At 36.1% G+C, this 19,879-nt stretch overlaps 1 protein-coding gene and 1 long non-coding RNA gene across 2 annotated transcripts in view; both read left to right on the top strand.

The window, feature by feature from the left end:
* The window catches only part of LOC134226196 (GTP-binding protein Di-Ras2), a 406,254-nt gene that overhangs the window by 202,631 nt on the left and 183,744 nt on the right, over nucleotides 1-19,879 (top strand). The window lies entirely within an intron of this gene.
* On the top strand, nucleotides 518-1,445 carry LOC134223351 (uncharacterized). Its single transcript, XR_009982534.1, has 3 exons — nucleotides 518-635; nucleotides 1,100-1,212; nucleotides 1,312-1,445. It is a non-coding gene; the product is annotated as an uncharacterized LOC134223351 (long non-coding RNA).

Genomic DNA, 19,879 nt, shown 5'->3' with positions numbered 1-19,879 from the left:
TAGAGCATGGTAACCCGGATAAAAATTTACAGTAACTTGTATGACATAACCCATTGAAATACAATAGATTGTGTGGCAAACAATACAAACTATTGTATGCTTATTGTAAAATGTTCACGGTTGTAAAAGATCTTTATTGTACGTACATTAAAATAACAATATATTTGAATGTTTCCGATATATTCTATTATATTTTTATTGTTCGTTTATGTTTAGTATTGCTCATCCAAAAACTAAACAAATTTTAAAAGTATTCGGTTTTGATGATCTGAAAATCCGTCTAATGTTATTGAATTAATATATTTTTGGAATATTTCATGGATTTATTATATTGATGAAATAACAATTGAAAACAATAAAATTACAATAGCTTTGTTCGTTAAATAAATAATAATTTTATACCGATTCTCAAGTTTATATTTTCATATTGCAGGTCTTGTTGCAGGTCTAGAAATGCTAGGCAATACAAATTTGATTTCAAAAAAATGAAAAGGGAACAAAAACTTTTGCTTATCATTTTACTCGGAGAATGGCTGGATTCATTTGAGCGTGTACAGTATGGTGCAGAAAGTGTCTTTTTCATTACAGTTTCTGCTGCTGGGCAAGCGGTAGATCACTATGGCTTCTGTACCGTGGTAAGTATCTAAAGTGTTGAAGCGCGTTAGAGCATCATTACTGGGCGCGAGTATTTTGATCATCCTCACTGTACTGTCATTTTAGGTTAGTCACTATTTTTCGCATCGGTCACTATTTTCGGTATTTTCGGTTATCATTTTGGTGGCTGCATTCCGTATCGGTGACGTTCAACGTTTGATAGTTCATCAAATAGTAGCGCTGTTATTTGGTCAATTTGGTCACCTGTCAGCTACGCTACTGTTTTAGCAGCGCGTTAAGTAGCGACCGGTTAAGTGTCAAGTAATGATACTGCGCTGACAAACGGTTTATACTCACCACCGGTAATCGTAATCTTATATGTACTACAAAAGTTCAATGTACATAATGAACGCAGTGGTTCATCCCGAACAAAAAATAAATGAAAATTTTATCATCATAATACCTGATGACATGCCTGGTAACATGTATTCTTGTTCCTTTACAGAAGTGAAGCTTATGATAAACAAAATACTGCTGCTTGCTGGTCACTGATTCAAGATCGTTCAGTGGCTACCATTGGCCAATCTCACCAACGGGATATAATAAGAACTGATGCAGGTATTTTTTTTTTCTTTTCTTCTCGACATATTTTTTCTAATACTTTTTCTAATATTTTTTCTAATACTGACATTCTCTAATAATTTACATTTTTCACAGGTTTATATCTATATGTATTGTCTATTCGGAACAAAGTTAGTACGCTTTTTAAACCGATGTTGGATTTTTCTCCAGATACAGGCAACCCACTTAATTTTGGAAGTAGTGCGCTGGATTCGTCTAAAAATATGCTAAACAACAGGAGGAAAATAAAATAATTTGTAAAACAATTAATTGTATTGTATTTTTATTGTAATATTGGAGTATAATGTATTCTAAATCCTGTTGTATTTCTATTGTAAAACAATAGAAACAGTAATTAAAAACATTTAAAACACAATGTTTTCTATTGTTTTGTCGCTCGAAATCATCCCATTGAAGAACCGTAAAATCAATTGTTTTGCTCCGAATTTTGTATGGAAAATTTTCGATTTTTTTATTGTAAAGATATATAACAACCCCCCTTTTTAATTGTTAAAGTCCCATTTACCATTCATTTTATCGTGGAAAACCATTATTTCTCATGTGATTTTATTGTCAAAATTCCATTATATTCAATGGTAAAAGTTATGTTTTAAATGGTGTTGTGACAATAAAATGTATGATATATTAATAATGTTTTTTATCCGGGAAGTTCTATCCATGACTGCATTCCGAGATCAGTGTTTGTCTTGAGTTCAGTTTTAGAAAATGTAAACAAAGAGTAGGAAAAAGTAAGCAAAGAATTGCATAGAATGTTGTTAATGATTGTTTTCTGATTTCGATGCAAGAATAATGTTCTAGAGCCTGGTAAGTTCTATCCATGACCGCATTCGGAGATCACTGTTTGTAGATTTCGGTGTTAGAAATGTAAACAAAAAAGTTGAGAAAAGTATGCAAAGAGTTGCGTAGAATGTTGTTAATGATTACTTTTCGATTTTGATGCAAGATTGATGTTCTAGAGCCTGGTAAGTTCTATCCATGACTGCATTCTGAGATCAGTGTTTGTCTTGAGTTCAGTGTTAGAAAATGGTAACAAAGATTAAGTTCAAGTAAGCGAAGAGTTGCGTAGAATGTTGTTAATGATTGTTTTCTGATTTTGATGCAAGATTGATGTTCTAGAGCCTGGTACGTTCTATCCATGACTGCATTCCGAGATCAGTGTTTGTCTTGAGTTCGTTGTTAGAAAATGTAAACAAACAGTAGAAAAAATAAGCAAAGCGTTGCGTATAATGTTGTTAATGATTGTTTTCTGATTTTGATGCAAGATTGATGTTCTACAGCCTGGTACGTTCTATCCATGACTGCATTCCGAGATCAGTGTTTGTCTTGAGATCGTTGTTAGCAAATGTAAACAAACAGTAGAAAAAAATAAGCAAAGAGTTGCGTATAATGTTGTTAATGATTGTTTTCTGATTTTGATGCAAGATTGATGTTCTAGAGCCTGGTAAGTTCTATCCATGACTGCATTCCGAGATCAGTGTTTGTATTGAGTTCGGTGTTAGAAAATGTAAACAAACAGAAAAAAGTAAGCAAAGAGTTGCGTAGAATGTTGTTAATGATTGTTTTCTGATTTTGATGCAAGATTGATGTTCTAGAGCCTGGTATGTTCTATCCATGACTGCATTTCGAGATCAGTGTTTGTCTTGAATTCAGTTTTAGAAAATGTAAACAAAAAGTAGGAAAAAGTAAGCAAAGAGTTGCGTAGAATGTTGTTAATGATTGTTCTCTGATTTTGATGCAATATTGATGTTCTAGAGCCTGGTAAGTTCTATGCATGAGTACATTCCAAGATCAGTGTTTGATTTGAGTTCAGTGTTAGAAAATGTAAACAAAAAAGTTGAGAAAAGTATGCAAAGAGTTGTGTAGAATGTTGTTAATGATTATTTTTCGATTTTGATGCAAGATTGATGTTCTAGAGCCTGGTAAGTTCTATCCATGACTGCATTCTGAGATCAGTGTTTGTCTTGAGTTCGCTGTTAGAAAATGTAAACAAACAGTAGAAAAAAATAAGCAAAGCGTTGCGTATAATGTTGTTAATGATTGTTTTCTGATTTTGATGCAAGATTGATGTTCTACAGCCTGGTACGTTCTATCCATGACTGCATTCCGAGATCAGTGTTTGTCTTGAGATCGTTGTTAGAAAATGTAAACAAACAGTAGAAAAAAATAAGCAAAGAGTTGCGTATAATGTTGTTAATGATTGTTTTCTGATTTTGATGCAAGATTGATGTTCTAGAGCCTGGTAAGTTCTATCCATGACTGCATTCCGAGATCAGTGTTTGTATTGAGTTCGGTGTTAGAAAATGTAAACAAACAGTAGAAAAGTAAGCAAGAGTTGCGTATAATGTTGTTAATGATATTTTTTGATCTTAATGCAAGATTGATCTTCTACACACTTAAAATAAATCGCCGATTTCGGTAAAATTTACCGAATACGGTGAAATGAGTTAAGCGTACGTTCCTGGTACGTTTCATCCATGACTGCATTCCGATATCAGTGTTTGTCTTGAGTTCAGTTTTAGAAAATGTAAACAAAGAGTAGGAAAAAGTAAGCAAAGAATTGCATAGAATGTTGTTAATGATTGTTTTCTGATTTCGATGCAAGAATAATGTTCTAGAGCCTGGTAAGTTCTATCCATGACCGCATTCTGAAATCAGTGTTTGTCTTGAGTTCGGTGTTAGAAATGTAAACAAACAGAAAAAAGTAAGCGAAGAGTTGCGTAGAATGTTGTTAATGATTTGTTTTCTGATTTTGATACAAGATTGATGTTCTAGAGCCTGGTACGTTCTATCCATGACTGCATTCCGAGATCAGTGTTTGTCTCAAGGGGTGTCTCACTTTTATCAATCGCAGCAAATTTCAATCGAAATAAAGTCGATTTAAAGCGAATGCAATTGATAGACACTGTTTGATCATTTTTGCAACACATCCTCTAAGACATTGAACTGTAATTTTTGTCTAAGCAAGCGTGGATTTTGTACGTTACCAATGGCATCGAGTAGTTTGTTTATTTTAACATCAACAAAGAATCTTGAGCATGATTTCTGATTTTACAATTGCTTTGTATAAAATTGATTAATAGATTTTCTTATTTCAGAATTCCAAACCATCCTTTGCCACAGTGATTTACAAGGAAAATCGGCAGAAATATGTTTTGAACACATCAACAGAAATTAAGTTGTTGCAACCCTTTTTCCACCATTGAGTTGCGCATTTTCGAACGACTTCTATATTCGCAGGCGTGTCCATCTTCGGACACTTAAGGCACCTACTTGCACAACTTTAGTTCTCTGTATGGCGTTTTAGATTCATTGTAATATTTGTATATCCATCAATTGAAATTTACTATCAATTTGGAAAGATTTATAATACGATACTGCAAATGTCCGTATCCGCAAATTCTTCCGTGAAGTAGAGAAGTATCTTGCTTCCTGCTCAATCATTTCGCGCGAAACTTAATGGTTTAGAGGTCTGGCCAAAACACGATCGCCAGAGCTTATATTGAACGAGTATGTAAAATGTATGTTGAAAATGAGTTGCCGTTCTGTCGACAGTTTCATACTTTTGTTGCGTACTGGTAATAAATAGCCTCGGAAATAGCACAACTAAATTAACTTAAACTAGGAAATATTTTCGTTATGATGTAATTATATTGAACTATCAACTAACTTCACTTCTTCGCAATGCAAAGATACATCGTCATAATCATTCATACATTACAGCACCTTTGCAAGAATGTATTTTGGCAAAAAAGGGAAATAAATCCATTACTTTATTCATGCGAGGAAGGATGTTTTTTCTTGCTAGTTGTTAGCAATTCATGTTTCCCGAAATGTGTTCACTACCGCTGTCATCGTTCGATTTGACAGATGGTTCATTCGATGCGTTGCAAAAATCAGCAAATGCACTCAATAAATCTTGATTTACATCGAAATAAAGTCGCTTTGGTTACTTTGTTGATTTCAGCAAATAAATTTAATTTAATCTAAGTGAGACACCCCTTGGTTTGTCTTGAGTTCGTTGTTAGAAAATGTAAACAAACAGTAGAAAAAAATAAGCAAAGCGTTGCGTATAATGTTGTTAATGATTGTTTTCTGATTTTGATGCAAGATTGATGTTCTAGAGCCTGGTACGTTCTATCCATGACTGCATTCCGAGATCAGTGTTTGTCTTGAGTTCGTTGTTAGAAAATGTAAACAAACAGTAGAAAAAAATAAGCAAAGAGTTGCGTATAATGTTGTTAATGATTGTTTTCTGATTTTGATGCAAGATTGATGTTCTAGAGCCTGGTAAGTTCTATCCATGACTGCATTCCGAGATCAGTGTTTGTATTGAGTTCGGTGTTAGAAAATGTAAACAAACAGTAGAAAAGTAAGCAAAGAGTTGCGTAGAATGTTGTTAATGATATTTTTTTGATCTTAATGCAAGATTGATCTTCTACACACTTAAAATAAAGCGCCGATTTCGGTAAAATTTACCGAATACGGTGAAATGAGTTAAGTGTACGTTCATGGTACGTTCTATCCATGACTGCATTCCGAGATCAGTGTTTGTCTTGAGTTCAGTTTTAGAAAATGTAAACAAAGAGTAGGAAAAAGTAAGCAAAGAATTGCATAGAATGTTGTTAATGATTGTTTTCTGATTTCGATGCAAGAATAATGTTCTAGAGCCTGGTAAGTTCTATCCATGACCGCATTCCGAGATCAGTGTTTGTCTTGAGTTCGGTGTTAGAAATGTAAACAAACAGAAAAAAGTAAGCAAAGAGTTGCGTAGAATGTTGTTAATGATTGTTTTCTGATTTTGATGCAAGATTGATGTTCTAGAGCCTGGTACGTTCTATCCATGACTGCATTCCGAGATCAGTGTTTGTCTTGAGTTCGTTGTTAGAAAATGTAAACAAACAGTAGAAAAAAAATAAGCAAAGAGTTGCGTATAATGTTGTTAATGATTGTTTTCTGATTTTGATGCAAGATTGATGTTCTAGAGCCTGGTAAGTTCTATCCATGACCGCATTCCGAGATCAGTGTTTGTCTTGAATTCAGTTTTAGAAAATGTAAACAAAAAGTAGGAAAAAGTAAGCAAAGAGTTGCGTAGAATGTTGTTAATGATTGTTCTCTGATTTTGATGCAATATTGATGTTCTAGAGCCTGGTAAGTTCTATGTATGAGTACATTCCAAGATCAGTGTTTGATTTGAGTTCAGTGTTAGAAAATGTAAACAAAAAAGTTGAGAAAAGTATGCAAAGAGTTGTGTAGAATGTTGTTAATGATTTTTTTTCTTCTGATTTTGATGCAAGATTGTTGTTTTTTTAGCCTAGCAAGTTCTATCTATGTCTGAATTCTGAGATCAGTGTTTGTCTTGAGTTCAGTGTTAGAAAATGGTAACAAAGAGTAAGTACAAGTAAGCGAAGAGATGCGTAGAATGTTGTTAATGATTGTTTTCTGATTTTGATGCAAGATTGATGTTCTACAGCCTGGTACGTTCTATCCATGACTGCATTCCGAGATCAGTGTTTGTCTTGAGATCGTTGTTAGAAAATGTAAACAAACAGTAGAAAAAAATAAGCAAAGAGTTGCGTATAATGTTGTTAATGATTGTTTTCTGATTTTGATGCAAGATTGATGTTCTAGAGCCTGGTAAGTTCTATCCATGACTGCATTCCGAGATCAGTGTTTGTATTGAGTTCGGTGTTAGAAAATGTAAACAAACAGTAGAAAAGTAAGCAAAGAGTTGCGTATAATGTTGTTAATGATATTTTTTTGATCTTAATGCAAGATTGATCTTCTACACACTTAAAATAAATCGCCGATTTCGGTAAAATTTACCGAATACGGTGAAATGAGTTAAGCGTACGTTCATGGTACGTTCTATCCATGACTGCATTCCGAGATCAGTGTTTGTCTTGAGTTCAGTTTTAGAAAATGTAAACAAAGAGTAGGAAAAAGTAAGCAAAGAATTGCATAGAATGTTGTTAATGATTGTTTTCTGATTTCGATGCAAGAACAATGTTCTAGAGCCTGGTAAGTTCTATCCATGACCGCATTCCGAAATCAGTGTTTGTCTTGAGTTCGGTGTTAGAAATGTAAACAAACAGAAAAAAGTAAGCAAAGAGTTGCGTAGAATGTTGTTAATGGTTGTTTTCTGATTTTGATGCAAGATTGATGTTCTAGAGCCTGGTATGTTCTATCCATGACTGCATTTCGAGATCAGTGTTTGTCTTGAATTCAGTTTTAGAAAATGTAAACAAAAAGTAGGAAAGAGTAAGCAAAGAGTTGCGTAGAATGTTGTTAATGATTGTTCTCTGATTTTGATGCAATATTGATGTTCTAGAGCCTGGTATGTTCTATCCATGACTGCATTTCGAGATCAGTGTTTGTCTTGAATTCAGTTTTAGAAAATGTAAACAAAAAGTAGGAAAGAGTAAGCAAAGAGTTGCGTAGAATGTTGTTAATGATTGTTCTCTGATTTTGAAGCAAGATTGATGTTCTAGAGCCTGGTATGTTCTATGCATGACTGCATTTCGAGATCAGTGTTTGTCTTGAATTCAGTGTTAGAAAATGGTAACAAAGATTAAGTTCAAGTAAGCGAAAAGTTGCGTAGAATGTTGTTAATGGTTTGATATGAGATTCGAATTACGTGTTTGTGTGTGAATTTTATTTGAAATTTTAAATTGCATGAAACTATGTAAAACTTATGTGGAATTAGTGAACACTCATATATGAGTAGAAAAAAAAAGCTTGATGAGTTTATTTGTTTATTTTTTTAATTTGTTGTGAATCTCATGAATGTCACAGTTCTCTGTTCGGTCGGAACTTAAAAGCTCGCAACTGAAAAAAAAACTCATTATAAAATAGTAGATTGAATTAAATAGTAGAACAAAATAATGATAATGAAGCTATAAGAGAGTAGAACAGGCGGAAGATGTAGGGATTGAGACGGGTATTGATAATATAAATATAAACAGAATAAGAGGGCATATACATTGGACACGAGTGCCAGATGTGTGAGTGACAGATGAGCGGAGTCAGCTTCAGTTTTGTGATGTATTTCGCGGGAAGCAGTAGTGCTTCGGAGCTGCTGCGGATCGAGCAGCAGCTGGAGACGGCTGATTCGGATGCAGCCGTCTCCTGAGGACACGACACTTCCCTTACGATGTATTTATTACAAATAAAATAAAATAAACAAAATTCTTCTTGCCCACATCTTCTTATTATCACTCACTTTAATTTGTTTTTAACTTGCGGGCTTCGTGGCAGTGCGGTTAGCGCCCTGGTGAGGAGAAAACTTTTCGTAAAGCGGAAAATTCTTCACTGGTCCACTGGGTGTAGTGTAAATGTCCGGTCCGTTGTCTGATGCTAGATGTTAAGTGTTAAATCTGTGCGACCTCTGGTAAAAGACAGCAAACCTGTATTTATTTTTTCTAATAAGACCGATACAAATATTGAACAACAATTATGGTTCCCCCTTCGATTTTTTTTGCTCAAAAATATTTTTTATTTTTTTTTTTTATTTTTAATATTTATTTTTAATTATACCCCCCCCCCTCTTGACCTTTTGGAGACCAGTAGGACATCATTTTGATTAAATATTTGTAACGGTCTGATATTTTTGATATTCTACCAACTGGCATTCGGGGTCTCCGGGTGGGAAACATTCTCGACTTCCTTAGCATAGGTGTTTATTGTACTTGCCATACATGATACATACTCATACAATGGTGGGCTCAGAGAAACTTCCAATTAATATTGAAGGAAAAGCTAATACGATGCATTGAAGAAGACGAAGAAGCCATTCGGACAAACGAACTTTTCTGCCAAACAGCGTTCGGTCACATTTTTTCTCTGTTTCCTATATTTCTTTCACTTGTTTTTTTTCCTTTTATATTTTCTCTATTTTATTCTTATCTTCCATTTTATAGTTTTATAGTTTTTCTTCTATATTCGTTTTTTTCTGTTTTCTTATGAAACATAATTTCTATTTTTGTGTCTATTTTTTCTGTCTCAAATATTTTTCCTTCTATATTTGTTAATATCTTTTCTATTTCTACTTTTTTATTTATTTTGATGATAGCCTCAAACTTTCCTCGTCAGTTCCAATTATTTTCCACTTCTTCTATCGTACTTCGGGATTACTTTGAAATAAAGGCTTGTTACCATATGTATTACCTATACCATTCAATTGAATAATTCTATTTTTAACAGTTTCATGATTTTCAACTGAACTTTGCGCACAAATCGTTTCGGCTGTACCTTTGAGTTTTTTTTTTGCTGCATTCGATATCAAATGCTGTTTTCTATAAGAACTCTGATGATACGCAGTGATTTTATATTTGTTTCTAGTGCTTAACCAATGCACACATCAATTGTGGTACAATGTTTGATGTAGGCCATTTAGTACAATGAAGTTGTTCGATAAGGGCAAACAAAAACGATTCTTTTTATCATGGGATGCTTATTATGCTGCCTCGTACCTTTGAGCACCATTATTGATGCATTATTCAACTGCATCAGCTGGGCCGGGGTACTATTGCGAGAAGATAGAAAAATTCGAACGAGGGTCCGACGGTCGACCGTCGGAAAGCTGTTCCGCAAACGTCAAATCACTTGATGCACGGAAAATAATGTTGGTTGATTTTTTAGGTGTGAATGTTGATTATTGAAATCAAAGAAAATATGTAACTTTAAACAAGTGTTACTTGCCGCTATATATTTTAAATAAGTTTTATGGTACTTTCAAGGCATTTCGGAACGCATTTATGCGTTTTTGAAACATTTTAGACTTTTCGAATATTCTTGATATCAAGGAATATCAACACTTTTCGCACAGTGCATGCCATTTGAAGTTTCCGACACTCAGTTTTCTTCTTCCTCTTTGCTCCGCAAAATTAGAAGTTTTCTCTGTTCTCGCAATAACAAGGGACAGGACAAAAGTTTGGATGTTTACACCCGCATATACATACGATACCTCTACTGTTAGTGCAGTCCACTGGTCCAGTTCGCAACCGGGCGTAGGATGGAGAGCTCCTAATGAATACCTTGTTAGGGAAACATGCAAGCTTCACTGCAAAATACAACGGTCTGATAGTTTTGCCCTTTCATGGTTCAACGGTTTTTTGGGAAACGATAAATTTGATGTTTTAGTGAAATCGTAACCCATAATTTACGAGAAAAGTACGGTCTGCTTGTGGTTAGGTTTTGCAGAGTGTGAGAACATTTATTTGCTTAGATGCTCAATAGAGGAAAGTTTGGATATAAATAATGAAAATTTTGTGCATGTCACAATATGTGGTTTAAATTGATTCTTTATACAGATGATTTATGTGATATGACACCTATTCGAGAACAAAAATTGTAAATATTTTACCTTTCACATGAATGTTTTGCTGCAGTTGCCCGGATCGTTGACCATAGAAGAATGGCTGCCGTCATGTTATTCAGTTCCCTTGCCTTTCCCGTGGCCTTGGCGAACATCTGCTCCTTGATTTTGGTCACGAAATTATTGAAGTAAATCCTCCCTTTGAAGCATGTTCAGCCTCCCTTTGAAGCTTACTCAGCCTCTTCTAAGTAATTTCCTGCTGCTTTGACGCGACTGACCTCGACTTACGCAATCGTACATCTTATTACTTCTACACCGTTTGGCCGGAAGCTCCGACCTGCCGACCCATGGTGCGTACCGATGAGACCTCTGCTTAACATCTACTGCTACACTTTATGGTCAACACTGTCGCCTTTCTTTAGAATGTAGAGGATGTTTGATACCGAATTGGCTATAGGTATCTGGCGAGGGATAAGCTGGCGTTAATAACAAACCATCGAGCTTAGTTGCATGACTGTTCTCGCCATGGCTGCTACAATTAGACTGATAACGTTGTAATTTTTTTCTGCACACAAAAGGGCTTTTACGATTGATGATGATGAAGTGATGAATATTCATCACCATGTGTCAGGATTATCAAATGAAAAATCATTGAAATCCGTCCTAATGTAAATATGTATTTATTTGAAGGAAAAGTTGGCACTTAACTTTAAAGTTACATCCATCGTATTAATTTATAAAGAATTTATATCCCTTTGAAGCAGAGAACGGAATTTATTTGGCTTGTGAAATAGTTTGAGTTTAGCTCGAGATCACTATTCCCATATCCTAATTCCATTTCCACTGCATTCCGGAAATTGAATTCTGGTTCTGTACTAATACAAATGTTTTAAATTTCCAATTAATTCTCAGTTGTTTACAATATACGTCGACCCGCAAAAAAGGACGTGGGATAATATTTATTACCGAACGTGTTGACCCAACGTACAGACATTCAATTTTGCAACGCAAATTGGCGGTTGGATGTAACAATAATAGGGACTCACAAAGGCGTAACTGTCCTATATCTGCTTCAATACCTACCATGAGACAGTTTCGCATGTATGAGCACCATAATTGGTAATTAAAAGGTTGGCGTTTATTTTGCAGAACATAACCGTTATCCGCGAGCTGGAATCAATTCCGTTTGTTTGGTTAGTATTTAATTATGGTTGATGTAAAGAACAGTTTGTAAACAAGCCTCAATCGAACATTATCCTAAATATTTTAGAATTTTGAAAATTAAAATAACAATTGCATCGAAACTCATTAACATCAACAATATCTAATTGATTTTTTTTTCTTCACAGGTAAACACACAATTATGTTCGAAGTATTCTCTTGCTTCGTGTGGTATTGAAATCTGTACGCCTAAGCACTTTGATATCTGTAATGGATTCAGTAAATGGATGATCTTAGGATGGTCACGTTTCTTCGATTGATGAAGGTATGTTAATATGCGCAATCAAGTAGCGAGTTGCATTTCCATTTCACTATATGTTATATGGCTTTATGATCGCGAATCACATGTAATTTCTCTAGAGATATAGCAAGGGGTGAATCATCAGTCCTTAGAGATGAAACAGGTTTGTTATGGGTCTTCAAAGCTCTGGCAATTTTCTTAAGTGGTTTCGAACAATCGTCTAAGTTTCGAGTAACCCGCTTGAAATTTGAAATCGATTTTCTTATTTAAATCGTTGGTCCTCTGAAAATCGCGTCTACCAAAATTTCCTTATCGGATCACAAGTTGGATGTGGGATTCAATGCCATAAAAAATCCTTTCACAGAAGCTCAACGAACTAACGTTTCGTTAGCTGCCTCTATGGTTTGCAGGAGGTTTGCTGTTGCCCCCTTGATGTCGTCAGTGTTGAATACCGTCAACGTTTTAGCCAACTAATCGCTTAATCGCTTAATCTCTGCAGCCTAATCTTTATGTAGCTGAATTTCGGCAGGGCTCCTGCTGATTCCAATTTCAGCAATCACCTGTTGGTGACCGATGCGAATGTCTATTATTGTCACTGGCTCACCTAAATCGATGAATGAGAGGAAGGCATCAAGAGTGGAAAAATTGTACACCTGTGAAATGTAGTCGTGATTGAAAATTGAACATTCTCGTTACGTTGGTAATTTCGTCAAAACTATTTAGATGACGAAACGGATCAAACAGAGCTGGGGTGACTAAAATGTGACGTTATTTCTATTCACATATAATAATGAATCAGTTATCCGAAACTAACATGAATCATTTCGTTTGAGGTATTCAATCTTGCCATTGTCAAACCACGTCAAACCATATATACGATTAAAAAAAAGTCATAAATTAAACCCATCAAAAGCAAATCAATCCATCTCCCATGAATTCACCCTCCCTCAAATTGATAACCTCCTTCAATGTGTACAAAAAGCTCATTATTTTGTGCAAACCGAAGGTCTAATCCAGTTGAACAAAGTACACTCCTGAGGAGGAGTGCATGTTTACTTCCACCAGATCCCCCTTCTTGTAGGTACATTGGTATCACATGTGTTCGCTGTTCATCGATAATGCGCCACTCAACTGATAAAGCACTTCAAATGATTATTATCAGCCAACAAGTTGTTCAAGTATGCAGAATCGGCTGTTCCGTCAATTACGATGTCCGTTGGAAGCTCCCGATCAATATTATCTGTATAAACGGTTTATTGACGCCATCGGGACAATTAGTATCACGTAAGACAAAGTATTTGTATTTAGAATCTTATCATCAGCATGCAACCAGTTGACGAGTACCCATCTCCATAGCCAGCAGCAGTGCCTGGCACGTGGGAAGAGAAGTTACGCCTCCATTTTTGTCCGCTAGAGGTTCAGTTGCTGCGTAGTAAAATTCTCTGACGCTGACTAAGGTACCTATGTTATCAGATGCAACAGAAAATTTGGATATGAACATCCAATGATAATATGCTCAGGGTATTTAGAAGTGTCAAGTTGCGTTCACGTCTTAGCCACCACGAACTTTCAGCAAGGTGACGATCTTTTGTGTCTGCTATTCGACATCGCTTTGGAGGGAGTATTACGAAGGGGATTGACAGAGATTGACACGAGTGGTACGATTTTTATGAAGTCCGTTCCTCTAGCGAAAATATCTATTCTTGGCCGTCTAAGACATTCGCCAAATTGAAAGATAAAAATAACGAATAATTACACAAAACATAGGTACAGCTCAACTTGTATACATTTGTATGCTCTTCCTTTGATGAATGGTGTTCACTAAATATAACATCTTTCACTTCAATCTCATTAAATTTTATATTAAGGTAACAGATCAAGCTTCCTTTTATCGGCATAGCAATTTCTGTCATCAGCAATGAGTTTGTTCCATTCAGCAACTAGACATGGAAGTAGAAAACTGGTAATGTATTGGGGCCAAATGCTGGTTGTTCATATCCTCCAGTAGAAAAATTCATTCATATTAATCGACCGCACGCTCATCTCGCTTCATTCCAATTTGGAACAAATTTTATTAGTTAGGGTAACGGTACCAACAGTGGAGGTATTAGTAGATCTACAAAAGAAAATTGATTATTATGGGAAATTTACTACTTTATTATCTTAGTCAATAGATAAACTAATAAATTTGCTAACAAAAATGAGATAGATGTCATTTATCATCAGCTATTACCAAATATTGCTTGCACCACTATGGGTTACACTGTTCCTTTAGTGGCGGTAAAAAATAATTTTGGTTCCTATAGTGGTGCTATCCATTGGTTTCTTATGAGACTCGCCACTATTGGTACAGTTGCACCACTATAGGTGCAAGGGAGTCAATTTTGTTAAGGAAAATCATTGTTTTCAATAGTTTTTCAAGCGAAATCTAAGGTAAGTTGCATCAACTGAAACCATCGTAAAGTCTATAAATATGATAAATCTCCTTAAAACCCCACTACCTCCACTATTGGTGCTACCTCCACTAAGGGTACGGTTACCCTATCAAAACTGGCTTAAAATAAATCATGAATGTTTAGCCTTGACAACAATTTTATGTCATGTAGACAGATAGACAAAAGCATTTGAACACATTGCAAAACAAATTTAACCCTTATGCGGCCAACAAAAAACAGACGTGAATGGCAGATAGGGTACCCGTGTACCCAGATATTGACATTTTCATAACTTTTACAATATTCAACGTATTTTAAGAAGTTTGGCCATTTTGGAGAAGGGAACTTTTTGTCCGCTGCTGATATTTACGGCTTTTGTCTATGGTTATGGTTATTCAAGAAACCCTTGAAGTATGTAAGTATAATGCCTTAGAGTCTACACGCTTAACCAAAAGTCTATCAACCAGTTTCAAATATACAACTTGCTCTTTGCGGTCCTTAGAATTGAAGGTCCTTACATGATATTTTTTCATTTCATTTCATCAAATCATGGGGGTTGTGTACAAGACACGACCGCTCGACGTAAACTAAGTAGAACCAAATCTATACACATAAAGATGAATTTTTGTGTTTCTGCCCTTACGCTGCGTTTTGACAGGGCAAGTGAACTGAACAACTCAGTTGAATTCCATTGACATGCCAAAAGTTGAGCATGTTCAAGCATGTCGCTGAGTGCCATTGTACCGCGGATGACAGGCGTTCCACCCTCCTGTCTACAATCTACATTAAAAATTTGTCAATTTTTTTCGAAATTTAAAATGATCAAACTCACGAAAAGGCAGTATAACCTATACAAGAATTATTCTATTATTTTTTCTGTCCTTGCACTCATCGACGACACACATAGGGGTATTTTGCCAATCCAACGACTTTAATGTTAAATTCATTTTATAAATCTAATGTTCAATGCGATGTCTGAATGGTTTGGTGAAGACTAACTCAATCTTAAGCATTCACTCACTCACAGTATCACACATTCACATATTCGCTCAATCTTCTTTTCTCATCTCACATTCTCTTATACATACACTTATATAAATCACTTATTCACCTACCCACTCACTATCTCGCATACTCACTTTGTCACTAATAGCCTATTCAGATTACGCCATTAATGACATAATAATTGGCGTTTCAGGGTAAATACGCTTTATGATGTCATTATTTACGTAATATTCCATACATTTTGCGCTGTCAAAAGATACCCGCGGAAGGAGTCATGAAGAATTTATTACGAACAATTATTACGAGAGAGCTTTCGTTCTAACTGGGATGCAGGGAGAAATTCAACAAAACAAAACTGACAAGCGTCACGCTCTCTTTGCCAGAGAGAAAATTCTCTCTGTTTTCATTTCGTTTCGTAGTTGACAGTCATGCTCTTTCTGTCGCAGCAGGGTCGAATGCATGTTAGATGGAAATCTTCTGAGCGCTGAAGAATAACTCAGATTGTGATGGTTTTGTGGAAAGTATTTTAAATCATGAAAAATAATGATGATAATTATTTATTCTCCACTTATTAAACATGAATTGTTTAAAAAACAGATGCTCTCTAGAATTGACATGAAGTATTTAACTTAAACCTAGATTTAATAGAACAAATCGAATAAATTTTCAAAGTTCAAGGGCCAATGTGGAAGACAATTTAAAACGTAGGAATGGTTGTAAAACGAATATATTTGATGAATAAACATGATTTCATAAATTGTTTCAATTCTGCTCCTTGAATGGCTTAATATACTTTGGATTTCAACATTTTTCACGTGGGACAACTGTACGATTTGAATGGGATGTATATATAAAGTAGAATAACCTTAAATAAAACATGGATTGGTAATGCATTAATTTATCCAAAATCCAGTTTAAATTATATCACATTCACACGATTCGATTTTGTTAGAAGCTGTATCATTGATTGTCGAGTAGAACGCAATGGTTCAGTTTCCATTTTTGAAAAAAAATTAAATTGCTGAGTTGCCCTTTATACATGGAGATACTGGTGGAAATTCGATAATATTTCTTGAAAATTGGTCCAATCGTCCATTTTTTTGCGAGAATTTCCAAAAGTATCTAAATTTTTCTATCAAATCTCCGTTCGATCATAGTACAGAATCAAAATACTTTTTAAACCTAAAAATAAATTGAGGAATAGTCTGATTCCCCGAAGAACGGCGCACCCAACTAATGAATGTAGCTTCGCTCATTATCCTTAATGAGAGCTTCAAATATTCTTCAAAAATCCCTTTTCATATTTTTTTTTATATTTTTTTTATATTTTTTTTTATATTTTTTTTTATATTTTTTTTTCGTAGAAACTTTGTTCAGAAAAAAAATGTTCGATTGTCGCCACACAAATGCTTGATTTCGCAACTTAAATTTTAAAACTCTCCTTGAATTCAACCCTGTATAAGCGTGCAAATGAGGAAACATGGAAACGTCAAGATATATTATCTTGCTGCAGTCTGAACACCTCGTAATAATTGGATACCCTCTCACTTAACAAAGTCATAAATAGCCCAATCTGATTAGGCTATAACTCACTCACTTTCTCACCTATTGATTAATTCGTCCGTTATCTTTTTTATTCTTACTCAAATAATCATTAATTTGTTCTCTCGCTTACTCACTTCCCACTCATTCACTCACTTATTCATTTGCTCACTCACCCAATCAGTCCCTCACGTCTTCACACGCTTACTTTTTCATTAGTTAATTAACTTGTCCATCTATCAACTCACTCAATCACTCGTTCCCATCGTTCTTTATTTTTTTTTTGAACTCTCAAGCTTTGCTTATCATCTGATTAACTCTTCACTCACTCACTTATTCACTGACTTAATTACTAACTCACTTACTCATTAACTCACTTACTCTCTTATTAACTTACTAACTTACTTAACGAGTGGTACAATTTTCAATAAGTCCGTCCAGCTATTTAGCTTCGTCGACGACATAGATATTATGGCACGTAACTTTGAGAAGATGGAGGAAGCCTACATCAGACTGAAGAGGGAAGCTAAGCGGATCGGACTAGTCATCAACTGCACTTCATGTTGCAAACACGAAACAAAATCATTAAGTTACATATTTTTTACCATTCAATTTTTATTTATTTATCATCAGACTAAGGCCGGAGTGGCCTGTGCTGCACATAAAAGACTTCTCCATTCAGCTCGGTTCATGGCTGCACTTCGCCAACCACGCAGTCTGCGGAGGGTCCGCAAGTCGTCCTCCACCTGATCGATCCACCTTGCCCGCTGTGCACCTCGCCTTCTTGTTCCCGTCGGATCGTTGTCGAGAACCATTTTCACCGGATTACTGTCCGACATTCTGGCTACGTGCCCGGCCCACCGCAGTCTTCCGATTTTCGCGGTGTGAACGATGGATGGTTCTCCCAACAGCTGATGCAACTCGTGGTTCATTCGCCTCCTCCACGTACCGTCCGCCATCTGCAACCCACCATAGATGGTACGCAACACTTTCCTTTCGAAAACTCCCAGTGCGCGTTGGTCCTCCACGAGCATCGTCCAGGTCTCGTGTCCGTAGAGAACTACCGGTCTTATAAGCGTTTTGTAGATAGTCAGTTTGGTACGGCGGCGAACTCTATTCGATCGGAGCGTCTTGCGGAGTCAAAGTACGTACGATTTCCAGCCACTATGCGTCTCCGAATTTCTCTGCTGGTATCGTTATCGGCGGTCACCAGTGAGCCCAAGTACACGAATTCTTAAACCACCTCGATTTCGTCACCACCGATACAAACTCGTGGTGGGTGGCTCACATTGACCTCTCTTGAGCCTCTTCCTATCATGTACTTCGTCTTCGACGTGTTGATGACTAGTCCAATCCGTTTAGCTTCGCTTTTCAGTCTGATGTAGGCTTCCTCCATCCTCTCAAAGTTACGTGCCATGATATCAATGTCGTCGGCGAAACCAAATAACTGGACGGACTTCGTGAAAATCGTACCACTCGTGTCAATCCCTGCCCTTCGTATTACTCCCTCCAAAGCGATGTTGAATAGCAGACACGAAAGACCATCACCTTGCCGTAACCCTCTACGGGTTTCGAAGGGACTCGAGAATGCCCCTGAAACTCGAACTACGCACATCACCCGATCCATCGTCGCCTTGATCAACCGTATCAGTTTATCCGGAAATCCGTTTTCGTGCATTAGCTGCCATAGCTGGTCCCGATCGATTGTATCATATGCGGCTTTGAAGTCGATAAATAGATGATGTGTGGGCACGTTGTATTCGCGGCATTACCATTCAATGCGTCTTTCAAAATTTAATTGTTTGTTTAAATTAAGTTGCAGATAATTTGAATGTGTCTTTATGTTTAATTTAGCGTCGATCAACGTTTTGACAACTCACATTTTTCCTGTGATGTTGCAATCAAGTAACAGGAAACCCGAGTACAAAACTTCATAATCGTATGGTTTTTATGGTGAGTCAACATGTAGTCCCTTCGAAGTGTTGAATGGGGCTGTGGTAGAGTTAAGGGCTATCAATCACAAGATCCATTAATCGAATCAAGTTTTATATTTTTATTATATTTTTTTCCGCTGTAGTATTTTCACTCACTTACTCTTAATTACTTACCCATTCCTTCGTGTACTCACTCTCTCATTTACTCGCTTACTCATTCACTCACTTAAGCAGTCACTCATTTTTTCAGACGATTATATCCTTTTTTAATGGTTTATCGCGTTCGTTTACTCATTTATTCATAGGTACTCTAATGAACGATAATATTCCATTCACTTACTCACTTACTTGCTCACTCACTTATTCACTCACTCACTCACTTGCCCAATCACTCACTTACTCACTCAATTACTCACTTACTCACTTACCCACGCACGCGGAAATCTGCACCCTCATCAGCTAGCATTTTGATCGGATTCTACTCTACATACACTGCCCCTATTCGCATAAGCGTCCCATGTGAGTTTTCTTCAACTTGAGAAATATGACGTTGAATTTTTAGAACTCATTTTACATGGAGAAATTAAAAATAATCTAATAAATCTATAAAACCAGCAATCTTTCTGAAAATTTGGCATAATAGCTGTGGAGCTATGAAATGGACCATAATTACATTGATATTTTGTGCGAGAATGTATCAAAATCTGACTTCTTCTTCTTCTTCTTATTGGCATTACATCCCTACACTGGGACAGAGCCGCCTCGCAGCTTAGTGTTCATTAAGCACTTCCACAGTTATTAACTGCGAGATTGCTATGCCAGGTTACCATTTTTGCATTCGTATATCATGAGGCTAGCACGATGATATTGTTATGCCCAGGGAAGTCAAGATAATTTTCAATCCGAAAAGTGCCTAGACCGGCACCAGGAATCCAACCCAGCCACCCTTAGC

Source organism: Armigeres subalbatus, chromosome 3, assembly GCF_024139115.2.
Source record: "Armigeres subalbatus isolate Guangzhou_Male chromosome 3, GZ_Asu_2, whole genome shotgun sequence".
NCBI lineage: Eukaryota > Metazoa > Arthropoda > Insecta > Diptera > Culicidae > Armigeres > Armigeres subalbatus.
The sequence above is the reverse complement of the archived record's forward strand: the minus strand, read 5'-3'. Positions and strand labels throughout refer to the sequence as shown.